This window comes from Cibotium barometz, chromosome 47 (genome assembly GCF_041138505.1).
Source record: "Cibotium barometz isolate CiBa-2024 chromosome 47, ASM4113850v1, whole genome shotgun sequence".
Classification (NCBI taxonomy): domain Eukaryota; kingdom Viridiplantae; phylum Streptophyta; class Polypodiopsida; order Cyatheales; family Cibotiaceae; genus Cibotium; species Cibotium barometz.
Genome location: NC_141092.1, coordinates 2,263,297 through 2,269,839, shown reverse-complemented (window position 1 = coordinate 2,269,839; position 6,543 = coordinate 2,263,297).

Below are 6,543 nucleotides of genomic sequence, written 5' to 3'. Positions count from 1 at the left end.
TGACAAGATGTATATACCTATGAAGGATTCTATATAGGCTGAAGTAAATAGTTAGATGGGTACCTTAAATGTTGAGCAACAAGCATTTCAGTGCTTTGTTGAATCTTGTCTGTATACTCACATCAACTTGAGTTGGGTCATCTATGTTGATGGCTTGATTATCATAGTGATGATGAAATTCATGAGGCTTCTCAAGAAGTTGAAAATAAAGTATTTTGGTGAGCTATGATATGGCTAGATTACTTGATGGGGTTTGGCTTTTATAGAGGTAGTAGACATGATGTGGATGACAAGGTGTAAGCCAATCACACTGCCTTTAGATGAGAACATGAGGTTATCTACACATATATAGGTCATCTCTTGGATCATCCTACCATGTACACACCCATAGTAGGTGGCTTGACTATCACACCGGGCTAGATTTGAGCTATTTAGTTAGATTGATGGGTCAGTTTATGCAGGCCCCGAGGAAGCCACATTTAGATGCGGCTAGGAACATACTCAAGTACATAAAGTTCATAGTACATTATGGACTTCTCTGGGATGAAGGTACACGTAAATGGGTACACAAATGTAAATAGGGTTGGTAGTGTCTCAGGGCAGGAGATCTACTAGCAACTTTATACTCTCTTTTGGGAGTGCTACTATTTGTTAAACGATTAAAAAGCAATCGATGGTTGTTTTATTGAGTACAAAGTCTTAGCCATCTATGGCAACATGTTATATGTACATTATGTGTGCTATGTTATATGCACATTATGTGTGCATATACTAGGAGGCTAACCCACATTAGGCTTGTGAGCATGGGAGCATGGGAACAAGCTCTAGTGGAGCATGGGTTAGGACTAACCTTAAGGGTTAAGGTTAGGGTCAGGCATCCAAGGGTCACACATGGGAAATGGAGAGTCAAGAGTCACTTGAGGGCCATATAATAGGGGCATGGGACACACTCAAGGGAGGCTTGGGGGCCTGGAGACTTATGCTATGGTCTCTTGTGTAGAGGTCCATATCTACTCATCTAGCATTTCACACTTTAGCTACATGCTATTGGATTGGAGTTATACCTCTTGATGGTATGGGACATCAAGGTAGAGGTATGATGTATTTCATTTATTATTCATGTGTGCATCCCCCTTGGGCTCCGGGGGTGGTTGGGTGGTTGAGTTTATGCCTGATTTATGCATGTTTATGCATAACAATTATCTAGACAGATCTTAGGGTTCTAACAGTGGTATTAGATCAATCTCTATTTAATTGTTGTTGATTTTTTTAGTAAATTTTAATATTTACTAATAAAAATATTATTTTATTGATTTGTGTTGATGAATTGCACATGGATCATCGATATGGTGATTGGAATGCGTGTTACTACAATTCAATGGACGAATCGACGTTGCGGGGGAATTCCGTGAGTTTAATGCTATTTTTCTCTATTTTTTATGGTTAAAATCAAGCATTAATGAAAATTTTTACAAAAGTACCACATATTTTATGGTGGATATTTTTGGTAGAATGGATTCCCTGAATTTTTAGAATTTTAATTTTTTTTCTAATTTTTTAGGAATTTTTTGAGCATTTTTATGATTATCACCTACATATTGTGGTCCATTTTTGAGTTATACATCGGATTGTGGCACGGTTGCGTATGAACTAAAACTACCTCCAATTGTTAGAGTTCATCCGGTCTTTCATATCGATAGATTGAAAGGGAAACTGGGAGGTGAGGATAACACAGTTACTCCTCAAGAACTCGTTGAAGTCGAAGAATTATCCTATGTTCCACATGAACCTGATAAGGTTCTTGAATTTAGGGAAAGGAAACTTTCTAGTTGACTAATCCCTGAGGTTAAAATTAGGTGGAAAGATAGGGAAATTGAGGATTCGACTTGGGAGTCAGTTGAGATTGTTCAGCGCAGTTCTCCTTCTTTTCATTGCAAGAGTGCAATGTTTTGAGAGAGGGGAAGTATGTTATATGTACATTATGTGTGCTATGTTATATGCACATTATGTGTGCATATACTAGGAGGCTAACCCATATTAGGCTTGTGAGCATGGGAGCATGGGAAGAACAAGCTCTAGTGGAGCATGAGTTAGGACTAACCTTAAGGGTTAAGGTTAGGGTCAGGCATCCAAGGGTCACACATGGGAAATGGAGAGTCAAGAGTCACTTGAGGGTCCTCCTATATAATAGGGGCATGGGGCACACTCAAGGGAGGCTTGGGGGCTTGGAGACTTATGCTATGGTCTCTTGTGTAAAGGTCCATATCTACTCATCTGGCATTTCACACTTTAGCTACATGCTATTGGATTGGAGTTATACCTCTCTTGATGGTATGGGACATCAAGGTAGAGGTATGATGTATTTCATTTATTATTCATGTGTACATCCCCTTGGGCTCAGGGGTGGTTGGGTGGTTGAGTTTATGCCTGATTTATGCATGTTTATGCATAACAATTATCTAGAGAGATCTTAGGGTTTTAACACAACATATGAGGTAGCCTGTTTTTAGAAGCTATTGTTTGCAGATATGAGTGAGCCCATGGATGGGGGAGTTGTCATTTATTGTGACAATACGAGCACCATAGTAACCTAGTGTATCACACTAGGACAAAGTACATTGAGGTGTATTATCATTTTGTGAGACATTAGGTTGGTGGATTTGGTTTATGTTAGCATAGAGGATCAAGTAGTTGACATCTTCACATGAAGGCATTGGGTACATATAAATTTGTAGGTCTAGAAGCTTCCTTCTTGGAGTGTAGGATATGGAGTTGAGCTTAAGGGGGAGTGTTAAAATATCGAGGTCAACTAGTTGAATGGTACACCTAGATGACAACTCCATAGGTCTAGAAGCTTACTTAGAGTGCACGATATGGAATTGAGCTTAAGGGGGAGTGTTGATATATTGAGGTCAACTAGTGTGGATATGGATGGTGCAGTTGGATGACAACTTTGTGCTTACATCACTCGAATGGTTAGTGAGAATATGGTTGATATGAAACCGGTGATTTCTAGGTTTTGTGACGTCCACTGTGGTTTACAAGCATTGTGGCATAGTTATAGTGTTAGCTCATATTGTCGAGTTCCTTGTTCATGTTTTAGCATTAGAGTAAGTTTATTTAGATTATATACTCTTATCTTTATGTTATGGTTATAGAGAAGTGAAGAAAATAGTGGAAAATTCAGCCATCCATCTCTCTTACATGCTTATCTATTCTTGTGTGTGTATGGAGAAGTTTTCTTTGCATCAACACCCTTGAGAATTTACTGCATTGTTTAGGGGATCCATTTTCCCTCTTCATCTCTCCTGTTGAAAACCTCCACACTGTGTATACTACTTTTGGAGTACTTTTCTCTTTGGAAAGTACTTGGGAAATATACAATGAAGAAACAAATACACAAATCAAATAAATATTTACCAAATGATACCTCAACATAAGCTACTAGGTTAACCAATATTGAAAAAACATAATGAAAAACTCAAGATTAACAATTTTGGAAGCATAAATCAAATGACCAAGAGTACTTTCCTCTTTGGAAAATATACTTGGGAAATATACAATGAAGAAACAAATACACAAATCAAATAAATATTTACCAAATGATACCTCAACATAAGCTACTAGATTAATCAATATTAAAAAAACATAATGAAAAACTTAATATTAACAATTTTGGAAGCATAAATCAAATGACCAGGAGCCTAATTAACTTAATACTTTTCTACTTCTCCAAAATCACAAGTAGTCTTAGTATCAATAAAAGCCAAAGATTCAAAACTTACACACAGTAAAGAAAAAGACCTAAATTATAAAATGAAAAGGCTAATTAATAATTAAAGATGATCAAAATGTAAGTAATATCAAAATAAAAATTGGTTATTACCTTTTGGTTTTCTGAACTAGCCTCAATACCAACAACAAAATAGTGTTTTGGATTGTACTTGCGTGTTTTCTCTTCATGGTTTTGGATTAAGTTTGGGATTTGGGTTTGCTGTTAAGGTTTATTAACATACATGATACTCGCTACTATTAATGATTGTGCCTTGACTTCCTACTTTGATATCCACTTCTTTTTCCATTCATAGTAACCTTGAGCATGTAGACTAGGTTTCTTCACCCATTGCTTTGATATGGTTGGGTTTTTGGCTTGAAAGGTTCTGTTTCCTTTGTTGGGATGTTGAGTTCCCTGATTATATTGTTTTCTAGCACACATCTGTTTGGTTTCTATGATTAAAAGAATATGAGGTTGTGGACTGTGGGGTTTCCAAAATGGCACTCCTTTGAGGTTGTAAGCTTACAACTTGTAAGGACACATTATGTGATTTATTTTGTGGAACCCTTGGGTTTGAGGTATCTTGTCATTGGCTACCCTTCCCCGTGTTCCTTGTTCCTCATCCAAATGGAGAATCCAAATGAAAAGGAACTAGAACATGGTTCCATGGTGAAGAAGCTTCCATGATGAGCCAAAGATGGAGCTCCAGCATGCACTGTGTGTGGTTGCTTGAGTGTTTTATGGAATGCTCATCCCTAATGGTATTGCATAAGAGACATATCTTGATTTCTATGTTTGTGGTTGTTTGGCTACTTGGATATGACCAATTTGGGAAAAATGTAACTTAAGGTCGACACAAAATGTGTTTGACATGGTTTGAGCACTTCATGAGGAACCTTGAGGTTATTAGTCCTTTGATGATTAGATATTTGCCCAAAGATAGGGCAATTTAATGCCCTTTTCATGAAGTTTATATAGCTCTATTTACTAGGCCACCAGTTGGTGAATTTGGAGCTTCGAGGACTGTGGGGGTGGCTCCCATTTCTAGGGGTTTAATTGTTTCTCCATGCATGTTTGCATTAAATTGGCTCAGTTTGTCCCAAATCTCCATGAGCACTGAGGAAGAAAACCTTGAGGTTCTTGGTCGTTCTCACTAGAGCTTGGCCTATATTTAGGGTGGTTTAATTTCATTTTCATGAAGTTAATATGGCATTGTTTATTGGGCCAGTTGGTGAATCTAGGACTTGAAGGATCATGGTGGTGGTTCCCATTTCTAGCGGTTCTCTAGGGGTTCAATTGTTCCTTCACTAATATTTGCATTTCATTGGCTCATTTTGTCCCAAATCTCCTTGCTTGTTGAGGGAGATCCAATCTTGCTTTTTTAATGTACTATAATCAATTGGATTGTCATTTTACGACTTTACATCAAAGGGTTTCATCTTGTGAATCAGTCCCTACAGTCCTTCTGAAGAGCAAGTTCACATCCAAGGGTTTCATCTTGTGAATCGGTCATTATAGTCCTTCTAAAGAGTAAGTTTGAAAATGAATTTAGATATGTCTGTTCTACTCAAGCTATAAAAAAAGAGTTTGAGATTTTTGGTTTTGGATTTTGTTTTTCTTCTAGGCTCATGCCTTTAGGCTCACATCTACAAAAAAAAAAGAGTTTGAAATTTTTGGTTTTGGAAACTTTTTTTCTTCTTCTAGGCTCATGTCTTTAGGCTTACATCTGTAGGCTTATGCCTAGATTCATGTCTGGTGGACTCATGCCTTTAGACACACATTTGTTGCACTCACATCTGGTGGTGGATGAGTTCATTATGTTCAAGTACTTTGGTAATCAAGACATCCTTCGTCCAGAGTGTCTAAATTGCCATCAAAGCTCCTTATTTGGAGCATAATGTCATCAATTTGTAATCAAGTTTTTGTAAGCAATGATATTGTTTACTCTCCACTTCTTTCTATGATTCAATGCTTTGTATTATGTTTATCCATATTCTTCTATTGTGTATTCTTACACAGATAGGCTAAATATGGCCTCTTTCCAATGAATTTGGTAGTTGGTGTCTAAACTCCTAGATTGGGATCATAAGGATAAGGATAAGTTGTATCAAAAGTGGTTACTTACATTAGGGTTCAAAAAAGTAACTAAGGTTCCAACCATGGGTTCCCTTCCTTGATCACCTATTCTCTATGTGTTGTATTATATCTTCTCTTACAAATAACATTTTAACATTGTTTGGTGAACTTGGGTGACCCTTGTATACCTTGTAAATGGGTTTATCCTCTAGTAATTCATTGGTTATATTCTAACTGATGGTTACTATGAATGCATCATCTTCCTACCATTCGCCCTCCTTTGGCCAAGAATACTCATTGGTTGTGTTCCCTCCCAGCAAATAAGTTACAATTTCAAGACCTCCTATGTAACTTGAGGGAGTAGGAGCTTCCAAGCATTTATGTTTAGAGTGATATGGGTATATAAGGTTTTCAAGTCTTTTGCATCCTCCTATAATCTGAATAGATCCCACAAAGTAGTTATCTTGCAATTGTCTCCTTCATCTAGCAAGTGATGGTAAACTTTGACTTCTTGTACTTCATAAACTTCTAGCCCACAAAATACTACCATGTACCATTGTGATTGGCTCATTGTGATTGGCTATAGTAGTAGTATGATTTTGATGGAGCAACTAGTACCATGGTTTCCACATCTTCATTCCATACATGGTAAGTAAGAGAATTTTAAGCCAATCTCTAATGTTAAGCATAAA